We start from the raw sequence: 11,700 nt of genomic DNA on the forward strand, positions 1-11,700 counted from the left end.
ACCATGAGTTGATTGTTTTAGATTCTATGTATAAGTGAGAAATTACAGTATTTGTCTTCTTGTGCCTGGCTTATTTCACTTAATATAATGTCCTCCAATTCCATCTATGTTGTCACAAATGACAGAATTTCCTTCTTTTTTAAAGCTGAGGCTGAGTGAGGTGGCTCACAATCTATAATCCCAGCACTTTGGGAAGCCAAGGTGGGAGGATCACTTGAGCCCAGGAGTTCAAGACTAGTCCAGGCAACATAGTAAGACCCCATCTATACAAAAAATAAAAAAAATTAGCCAGGTATGGTAGTGCATGCCTGCGGTCCCAGCTACTTGGGAGGCTGAGGTGGGAGGATTACTTGAGTCCAGGAGTTCAAGGCTGCAGTGAGCCATGATCACGCCACTGCACTCCAGCATGGGTGACAGAGTGAGATCTTGTCTCAAAAAAATTAATAAAATTGAATAGTACTCCATTGTGTATATATAGCATATTTTCTTTATTCATTAATCTGTTGATGAACACTTAGGTTGATTCCATAACTTGGCTACTCTAAATAGTACTGCAGTAAACATGGGAATGCAGACATCTCTTCAATGAACTGATTTCAAATCTTTTGGGTAAATACCCAGAAGTGACATTGCTGTTCTTGAACAAGCAAGACCAGGCTGGTCTTGAACTCATGGTCTCAAGCGATCCTCCCACTTTGACTTCCCAAAGTGCTGGGTTACAGGCATGAGCCACCGCACCCAGCCCAATTCTAATATTCCTAGTGTGTTATAGTCTCACTTTCATTCCTTAATGCTTAATGATCCCTTAGAATGTAAAGAAGTTGAGACCTCACCCCTAAAAAAAAAAGGGGGGGGGGTGCGGGGGCAAGAGACCAGGCATAGTGGCTCACGCCTGTAATCCAGCACTTTGGGAGGCTAAGGTGGTTGGATTGCTTGAGCTTAGGAGCCCAAGACCAGCTGGACAACATGGTGAGAGCCTCATCTCTATTTAAAAAAAAAAAATTTGTTTTAAATAGTTAATGCCAAGCACATGGCTCGTGTCTATAATCGCAGCTACTCAGGAGGCTGAGGCAAGAGGATAGCTTGAGGCCAGGAGTTCCAAGACCATACCTGTAACAGAGCAAGACTCTGTCTCTAAAAAAATTGAAATAAAAAAAAAAAAATCAGCTAAGTGTGGTTGTGTGCACCTATAGTCCCGGCTACTGGGGAGGCTGAGACGGAGGGATTACTTGAGCCCAGGAGTTCAAGGCTGCAGTAAACTTTGATCTGTCACAACACTCCAGCCTGGGTGACAGAGAGAGACCCTATTTCTTAAAAAATGCATAAATAAATATGTAATAAAATAAAAGTTTAAAAAATAAAATCAAATTAAGAAAAAATTAAAAACAATTAGAAACCATGGGTTTTAGAAAAAGGCAGACCTGAGTTCAAATCCTGACACCAAGCTGGACACAGTAGCTCATGCCTGTAATCCCAGCACTTTGGGAGGCCGAGGCAGGCGGATCACTTTAGGCCAGGAGTTTGAGACCAGCCTGGCCAACATGGCAAAACGCTGTCTGTACTGAAAATACAAAAATTAGCTGGGTGTGGTGCACGCCTGTAATCCCAGCTACTCAGAAGGCTGAGGCACAAGAATCACTTGAACCTGGCAGGCAGAGATTGCAGTGAGCCGAGATTGCTCCACTGCACTCCAGCCTGGGTGACAGAGCAAGACTATCTCTAAAAAAGAAAATTAAAATCCTGACACCACTGTTCGTTACTACTTATATGATTTTAGACCAAGTTACTTAACATCTCTCATTCACCCACGTGCAAAATGAAGATAATACTTCATTAGCCTTTGGAATCAGACCTAAATTCTGATCCACACCTATCACTCACAAGCTGAGTGACACTGGGAGAAATTACCTCACATATCTGAACCCTACTTTTCTCATCTGTAAAATGAAATAATAAATAGTATCTACTCCCTAAAATTGTAGTGAAATGAAATAAGGCAATGCATATAAAGCCCTTAAGAAGGTGACTGACACTTGGTAAACACTCAATAGATGCTAGCTTCATTGTGATTAATTACTCTACCGCCTGCCAGCGTGTATCCCTCTGGGTATCATATAACCCAAATTTGAAGATCTGAGGTGAGCAATTCCAAAAACTGGCATCTTAGTTACATTCAAAAGATTATTCTAGAATCAAGCAGGCTAAACTACATACCTTGAAAAGTTTCAGGGATCATCCAATCTAATTTCTTCCCTCTCTCCCATAAGCATACAACCTGATTATTAATAAATTATTTTCATAATTCTCAATCTCCTGGAAATTGGTAAAATATGTCTTATCTCTAGAAAAAAAAGGAAACAAAATAATACAAAATCAAAAATCACTAGATACAAGACACCCCAGCTCCCATTTCTCTTTGAGTCCTACCATCCAAGAAATAAAAACAAATCTGGCAGAAAAAAAGGAGGACTTCCATGCATCCTAAGATTTAACCCCAGTCCTCTACTCTACAAGTAGAGAATATCAGATAGAAGGGAGATAAAAGAAGGATCTAATTCAATAAGCTCTACTTATGTGAACTAATACAAAAACCTAAATTTTTGTTTGTTTGTTTGTTTGTTTTTGAGACAGAGTCTCTCTCTGTCACCCAGGCTGGAGTACAACGGCATGATCTTGGCTCACTGCAACCTCCACCTCCTGGGTTCAAGCAATTATCCTGCCTCAGCTTCCTAAGTGGGATTACAGGCGCTTGCTACCACACCCGGCTAATTTTTTGTATTTTTAGTAGAGACAGGGTTTCACCATTTTGGCCAGTCTGGTCTCGAACTCCTGACCTCAGGCGATCCACCCGCCTTGGCCTCCCAAAGTGCTGGGATTACAGGTGTGAACCACAGCACCCGACCGAAAAATCTATATTTTTATAATCTGGTAAGTTAGGACCACAGAAGTAAAATGACCCGGATATGCAAACTGATGCCAAAGGTGTATTATGTTAAAGAGCACCAACAAAACTGGAAACTAAATCCTTCATTCTGGTGAGTATATGTATTATAAACATATATTTTTTTTTTATGACAGGGTCTCACTCTGTCACCTAGGCTGGAGTGCAGTAGCACAATCACGGCTCACAACAGGCAGCTTTGACTTCCCCAGGTTCAGGTGATCCTCGCACCCATCCCACCCCTCCCCACCCTGTAGCTAGGACTACAGGCATGCACCACCACACCTGGCTAACTTTTGTAATTTTTTTTTTTTTGGTAGAGACGGGGTTTTGTCATGTTGCCCAGGCTGGTCTTGAATTCCTCAGCTCAAGCAATTTGCCCACCTCAGTCTCCAAAACTTCTGGCATTACAGGTGAGTATATTTGTAAAGGAGTTATGGAATTCTGTGGAAATGATGGGGAAGGTAATGGTGTTCTGTGGTTAGATTCAGGAAGTATACGGGAGGAGGAAGAATCCTACTTCCTCCAGTGTATTTACTTTGACGCCCTTCTGCTTTGCCCATTACATTGCCCACGTTTTTCCAGATTTAGTCAATGCCTCTCTAATTCTTGGTTCTCATGAACCCAGCACTCAGGAATTGTTTTGAAGGGAAAAAAAGCAAAATGAGAGTTATCTGTAACTTCTTTGGGGAAGAGACATTTGTACCTGATTCAATATAGGCTTGTTTGTGATTTCTCCAGAAAAACAACTCTTTTAAACAAGTGTCCAAGGTGAAGGAGTAGGGGCTAGATCAACCCCAAAATGTAGCTGAAAAATGTCCCAGCACTTTGGGAGGCTGAGGTGGGCAGATTGCTTCAGTCCAGGAGTTCAAGACCAATGTGGGCAACATGGCAAAACCCCATTTCTGCTAAAAATACAAAAAACTAGCCAGGCATGGTAGGGCATATCTGTAGTCCCAACTCCTCAGGAGGCTGAGTTGGGAGAGCCACCTGAGCCTGGGAGGTCGAGGCTGCAGTGAGCTGAGATGGCGCCACTGTACTCCAGCCCAGGCAACCAAAGTGAGATCCTGTCTCAAAATAAAAGAAAAAGAAAAAGAAAGAAAAATGTTTGCATGCCTCTATTGGCCCCTCCATATCAGAGTGGAGAATTCAGAAGAATGTATTACCTGTAGATGTGCTGGACCCTAGCCAGACATTCCAATGGAGACAGGCTGGTGTGGTATATGTGGTTGAAAGCAATGAGACAGGTCAGTTTGCGTGTGAGACTCTGATTGTGGCTAAGAGACCTGAACAAGGTATATTAGAGCCAAAGAAACATTTTTCCCTAGGTATAAATACTCCCTGTGGATTATCTTCTCATTCCACTGATTAACTTTTGTGTCCAAAAGGCTATGTAATGGAAATAGTCCAAAAAGTTGAGTTTATTGGCCAGGCGCGGTGGCTCATGCCTGTAATCCTGGCACGTTGGGAGGCCGAGGTGGGCGGATCACTTGAGGTGAGGAGCTCGAGACCAGCCTAGTCAACATAGTGAAACCCTGTCTCTACTAAAAATACAAAAATTAGCCAGGCGTGGTGGCACACGCCTGTAATCCCAGCTACTTGGGAGACTGAGGCAGGAGAATCGCTTGAACCTGGGAGGCAGAGGTTGCAGTGAGCTGAGATCATGCCACTGCACTCCAGCCTGGGCAACAGAGTGAGACTCTGTCTCAAAAAAAAAAAAAAAAAGCTGAGTTTATTTCCTGGTAAAAAAGATGAGATTATGTCTTAGGGAAAAGTAAAAAACAAAACAAAACAAAACAAACAAACAAACAAAAACAGTTTATTGAACATACCAGTTTCCTTAGGCAAGAAATGTTAATGAGCTACATCAAACAATAAAGCAAAGCTTAGCCGTGACCCCTTCTGATGTAGGATGGAATGACAAAATTGGTCTAAAACAAAAAATTGGAAAAGTTTGTCTTTTTACCTCTTTGACTTACCTCACTGGCAAACAAGGAAAAAGACAGCTCTGAAGAATTATTTCTTTCACACCTGAATATCAGTGCTAACAGGTTCTCTTCTCCTTTAGCAACAGATATTCCTGGACAAACATTGCTACAGAGAATATTCTAATAAAATTGTCAAATGGACTTTTCCTTTGCCAGATGCTGAAGGAATACAGGAACCAAATCATTTAGAATCACTGGGCTAGAAAATTAGCATATTGTAGAAAGAAAAGACTAGAATGAATTCTATGTAACCCAGAATATACTACATTGATTATATGGTGGTATTCATTGTATTCTCTTTTTATTTTTATTTTATCATCTACCAGAAAGATATATTCTCTAAATGTGTGTTTCCTTCACACCTGAGGCATTAGTTTTGCTTGGTCTTGGCCTCATCTATCCCTAAAATAAACAACTCAGATGATCCCAATAGGGCCCACAACTGATTCAACAATTAGGCTGAATCAAATGAAACTGCTGTCTCCATAGGTCAAATCTTAATCTTTTCATATCATTGAATACTAGCAATTTCATATGGTTAAATCTAAATATTGCAAGAAGTATGAGACTGCGGGGATGATAATGAGCCAAAACAGTAATTAATTGGATAGTTCCTTCCCCTTGTCCTCTCTCATTTTCAGATTAAAAAAACAAATCCCAGAGAGGCAAGCTCACTTACACAAGGTCATAGGGGTCAAATAGCAGCATAAGTGACACCAGAATCCAGATTTCTTCTTCTTTTTTTTTTTCTTTTTTTGAGATGGAGTCTCACTCTGTTGCCCAGGCTGGAGTGCAATGGCGCGATCTCGGCTCACTGCAACCTCCGCCTCCCGGGTTCAACAATTCCCCTGCCTCAGCCTCTGGAGCAGCTGGGATTACAGGCACATGTCACCATGCCTGGCTAATTTTTGTGTTTTTAGTAGAGACGGGGTTTCACCATGTTGGCCAGGCTGGTCTCAAACTCCTAACCTCAGGTGATCTGCCCTCCTTGGCCTCCCAAAGTGTTGGGATTATAGCTGTGAGCCACTGCTCCTGGCCAGAATTCAGATTTCTTGACTCAATTCTATCCTTTCTATTTGCCCGTAAAATTAAAAATTCCAGTAAATATGTACTTTGGGGTCAGAAATAATAAAGGAATAATCCTAGGAATCCAGAAGTGAAAGATTCAACTATTTTCCTCAAGCCAGCCCCTTACCTCAAGTAGTAGTCATATTCAATATTCTGACTTATTCTTAACCTACACACTGGGTAATATTTCTAGGGATAAACTTACAACACAAACAGCAAGAGGTTTGTTGAAAACCACATTTGCTGAGAAGCACTCCTAATGAAGATTCTACCTGAGTTTTGATTCACTATATATTTAGAAGATAATTTGCTTGAAATCTGATTTCCAGATAATTAGGACCATATCCTAAAACTCTCAGGTGAAACATAAGATTTGAATGTAAGGGCTGGGCACAGTGGCTCACACCTGTAATCCCAGCACTTTGGGAGGCAGAGTCAGGCAGATCACTTGAGGTCAGAAGTTCAAGACCAGCCTGGCCAACATGGTGAAACCCTATCTCTACTAAAAATACAAAAAATTAGCCGGGCGTGGTGGTGTGGCCCTGTAGTCCCAGCTACTCGGGAGTCTGCTGCAGGAGAATCACTTGAACCCAGAGGCAGAGGTTGCAGTGAGCCGAGATTGTGCTACTGCACTCTAGCCTGGGCAACAGAGTGAGACTCTGTCTCAAAAAAAGAGAGAGAGAGAGAGAGAGATTTGAATGTAAGAAATAATTGTTTTTCTATTTTTCCTGTTCATATGGTGCTGAAAAAGTAATTGTTAAAATATAAATATACATTAGTTATAAGGTCACTAGTCATGAGCAGCCTTCACCAGAAGCATAAGCTTGATGAAGACAGAGACTGTGACTGTTTTGTACACCATTATATCCTTAGCATTCACCAGGACCTGGCTAATTTAAAATTTTAAAATATTTGTTAAATGAATAAATGGACTGTCTCAGAACACAAAACTTACATCTGAAAAAAATGTTACTAATTAAAAATGGTAAGACTGGGCGCAGTGGCTCACACCTGTAATCCCAGCACTTTGGGAGGCTGAGGTGGGTGGATCATGAGGTCAGGAGATTGAGACCATCCTGGCTAACACGGTGAAACCCCGTCTCTACTAACAATACAAAAAAAATGAGCCGGGCGTGGTGGTGGGCACCTGTAGTCCCAGCTACTCGGGAGGCTGAGGCAGGAGAATGGTGGGAACCCAGAAGGCAGAGCTTGCAGTGAGCCAAGATCTCACCACTGCACTCCAGCCTGGGCAACAGAGCGAGACTCCGTCTCAAAGAAAAAAAAAAAAAGGTCAAAGTAGTGCTGGCAGTGATGGAATGGCACATTAGAACATCTAGGAGCTTTTCCTTTTATGTTTACAGTATATTGTTTTCTTTTTTTCTCTTTTTGTTTTTTGAGACACGGTCCTCTAGCGATCCTCCTGCCTCAGCACCACCCCCCAACAAATAGCGAGGACTATAGGCACATGCCACCAGGCCTGGCTAATTTTTAAATTTGTTATAGAGACAGGGTTCTCAATATGTTGCCCAGGCTAGTCTCAAACTCATGGCCTTAAGGGAGATCCTCTTGCCTCAGCCTTCCAAAGTGCTGGGATTACAGGTATGAGCCACCATGCCTGGCCTGATTTTTTTTTATTGCCTATTTTTGTGTCTTGGAAGTCAGAGAGCTTGAACTTACCTGTGTCTCCTAACAGTAGAGTAAGCCCACTCCCACCTGTGGACTAAAGTTAAACTGCCATTAAAGACATCACATCAAGAGCTCCATTACAAATTTGTATTCCTATAACACTTTGTTTGAAATTTTCATAGGCTATTTTCTTTTTTTGAGACAGAATATTGCTCTGTTGCCCAGGCTGGAGTGCAGCAGCACAATCTCGACTCATGCAGCCTCTGCCTCCCAGGTGCAAGCAATTCTCTTGCCTCAGCCTCCCCAGTAGCTGGGATTACAGGTGCATGCTACCATGCCCGGCTAATTTTTGTATTTTTAGTAGAGATGGGGTTTTGCCATGTTGGCCAGGCTGGTCTCGAACTCCTGACCTCAAGTAATCTGCCTGCCTCAGCCTCCCAAAGTGCTGGGATTACAGGTGTGAGCCACGACAGCCGGCCTTTTTAGGCTATTTTGGACTCTGCTTCACAGTTCCGCCTCCACCTCTTGCTCCTAGATTGTCAACTCCTAGAAGGCAGGCACCAACTTTACTAATCTTATTATCATTAACAGCTAAACATAATTTAACTCGAGATTATTCACTGAAAGAATACAATTTTCAATTTTTAAGTATTTCACCTTCAGTGGGAAAGTGAGCGCCCAATAAATATAACAGTAAGAGAAACACTGCCACCTCCTGGGTAAAATGGGTTGTGTCTCCTTTAGCAAATACTGGGAAAAGAAAGTATAGAATTTGTAGTGGGTAGATCAGAAGTTTGAAATTCAAACCCAGCTCTACTGCTTGCTATGTTAGTATATGCGCTGACAAACTGGGCACCCACTTGCTGTGTTAAACTGGAAAGTCACATTCTTAAAACATCAGTTTCCTCTTCTACAAAATGGGCATATAAGTAGTATCTGTACACTTCTTAATATACTACTCTGTTTAATGGGCATCTAATAAGTATCAGTCCTGCTTATCTCTCAGGGATTATCAAGGCAGTCAGATCAGGTGACTATAAAGTACTTTGTTTAATATATAGTATTTTACTATATAAAAGTACTTTATTATATAGTATTTTACGAATATGAAATATATTTTTCACCTATATTTGATATTTACTACACCATGTTGAATATAACAAATCCATCTTATTTTTTACTATAAACTTGGGTATGAACCTGCAGCTAGAGAGTCAAAGCAAACTTGTCAAATTTTAGATTGCTAAAGACAAACTTCTTTTTTTTTTTTTTTTTTTTTGAGATAGGGTCTTGCTCTGTCGCCCAGGCTGGAGTGAAGTGCCTTGATTATGCCTCGCTGCAGCCTTGACATCCTGGGCTCAACTGATCCTCCCTCCTGAGTAGCTGGGACTACAGGCACATGCCACCATGCCTCACTAATTAAAACAAATTTTTTTAACTTTAAACAAATTTTTATTACACAAAGGTTGTCACATAATTGGATATTTCTCTACTTTGTACACAATTATTCTCACTCTCCACAGAAAGGCTGCTTAACTTCTCATCTGGTGGTGGCAAGCACTAAAATCCTGATTTTAACAGAATAGTAGTAAAAATGCCTCAGTGATTTAAGTTGAAAGCCATACATTGGTACATGGCTCTTGTACCCAGTATCAGGAATGTACAAATGTTTTTTATTCAAAAATACAAAATAAATTATCTGTAGGCATGGACAATGACAGCAGTAAACCATTATATATTTTGTCAACTGAAACCAGTAACTGATGGTTATAGTGATTTTCAGCCAGCCTTTTTCTTCATTTTTCTCCAACTGACTTCTCTGAAGTTATTGGTGAGGAACACTGCCTTGGGCTTCCTGTCACAGTTCATTAATAAAGATAAAGCACTAGTCTAGGAGTTAGAACATGCCACTTCCCATACCACCTCCCATTCCACCCATTGCACCCATTCCAGGGTCCTTCTCTTCTTTAGGAATTTCTGTGACTACAACTTCTGCTGTAGTTAACAGAGAGGTCACACCAGCAGCATCCAATAAAGCAGTTCTCACAACCTTTGTTGGGTCAATAATTCATTTTTCCACCATATTCACAAAATCTCCAACCATAGCATCATAACCAGCTTCTGAGGAAATTTGCGTAATTTTCTCAACTATCGAAGATCCTTCAACACCTGCATTCTTAGCAATGGTCATTGCTGGAATTTTGAGTGTTCTTTAATAATTTCTGTACCAATTTTTTGATCTTCATTAGCTGGAGTCAATGAGTCCAAGGCTAGAATGCATCGAAGCAGGGCACAACCCCCTCCCAATACAAAGCCTTCTTCAACAGCAGCTCTTGTAGCATTAAGGGCATCCGAACTCTGTCTTTCTTTTCATTCACTTCAACATCACTTGTCCCACCAACCTTCAGCACAGCTACTACATCTGAAAGTTTTGCCAGCCGTTCATTCAGTTTTTCCTTTTCATATTCACTAGTTGTGACATCTAACTGCTCAATGATTTCTTGAATACGTTTTTCAATTTGAGCCTTGTCACCTTTTCCTTTTAAGAGCGTGGCATCATCTTTGGTCACAATGACCTCTCCAACGTTTCCTAAGTCATGAGGCTGAACATCTTCAAGATTTAGGGTCAACCCCTCTTCTCCAAACACTGCACTACCAGTAGCAATTGCCATATCTTTAAGCTGGTTCTTTCTATTGTCACCAAACCCTGGAGCCTTGATTGCCACAACCTGAAGACCAACCTTTAGCCTATTCAAGACGAGTGTACTTAGAGCTTCTCCATCAACGTCTTCAGCGAGTATGACCAAAGGCTTACGGTGAGCATTGGCAATTTCAAGAGCAGGTACAACGGACTGGACACTAGAAATTTTCTTTTCGCTCAACAGAACATAGGTATCCTGGAATTCACATTTCTGACCTTTTGATGTATTAATAAAGTATGGAGAAATATAGCCTCGATCAAACTTTATGCCTTCAATAATTTCTAATTCATCATTCAGTGTTTTTCCATCCTTTACTGTGATGACACCCTTTCTTCCAACCTTTTTCATTGCATCAGAGATATTGCCAATTTCTTTGTCTCCGTTTGCAGAAATTGTAGCAACCTGTGCAATTTCTTTAGGGGTGGTCACAGGTTTAGACTGCTTTTTAAGTTCAGCAATTACAGCATCAACAACTAACATCACACCTCTCCTGATTTCCACTGGATTAGCACCTTTGCTAATCTTCTCGATGCCTTCCTTGGCTATAGAGCGTGCCAGTACAGTGGCAGTGGTAGTGCCATCCCCAGTCTCTTCATTTGTGTTATTGGCAACATCTTGAACAAGTTTAGCTCCAATGTTTTTACATTTATCCTTTAAGTCAATTGACTTTGCAACAGTCACACCATCTTTTGTTACTTTGGGACTTCCCCAGCTCTGCTCAATAATCACTGTTCTTCTTCCCTTTGGCCCCATTGTAAGGGCTACAGCATTGGCTAAAAGGTCTATACCTTGAAGCATTAAGGCTCGGGCATCTGCACCAAATTTTACATCTTTGGCATAAGCCCCAGTGAGATGAGGAGCCAGCACCCTGGACACCAGTCTCATCTGGCGAAAGACTGTGGGTAACCGAAGCATTTCTGCGGGGCGGCGGCAGGGCGTGCACGCAGCGAGACAGGTCGTCGGCGGCGAGTGAGGGCTAAAAATTTTTATAGAGATGGGGTCTCACTATGTTGCCCAGGCTGGTCTCAAACTTCTGCACCCAAGTGATTCTCCCGCCTTGGCCTTACAAAGTGCTGGGATTACAAACATGAGCCACCATGCTTGGCCTGCCTTCTTTAAATGTTAATGCAGGTTTGCTATCACCAACTTATTAAAATGTGATTTTGAACATAAAAATATGCTCACATTAAAACTACACGGAGTAGGCCGGGCGTGGTGGCTCACGCCTGTAATCCCAGCACTTTGGGAGGCCAAGGCGGGCGGATCACAAGGTCAGGAGATCGAGACCATCCTAGCTAACACGGTGAAACCCTGTCTCTACTAAAAAATACAAAAAAAATTAGCCGGGCGTGGTGGCGGACGCCTGTAGTCCCAG

At 41.7% G+C, this 11,700-nt stretch overlaps 1 pseudogene; it reads right to left on the reverse strand.

The window, feature by feature from the left end:
- Positions 1–9,052: 9,052 nt before the first annotated feature.
- On the reverse strand, positions 9,053–11,320 carry LOC467037 (60 kDa heat shock protein, mitochondrial-like; annotated as a pseudogene).
- Positions 11,321–11,700: the final 380 nt, after the last annotated feature.

This window comes from Pan troglodytes, chromosome 10 (assembly GCF_028858775.2).
Source record: "Pan troglodytes isolate AG18354 chromosome 10, NHGRI_mPanTro3-v2.0_pri, whole genome shotgun sequence".
NCBI lineage: Eukaryota > Metazoa > Chordata > Mammalia > Primates > Hominidae > Pan > Pan troglodytes.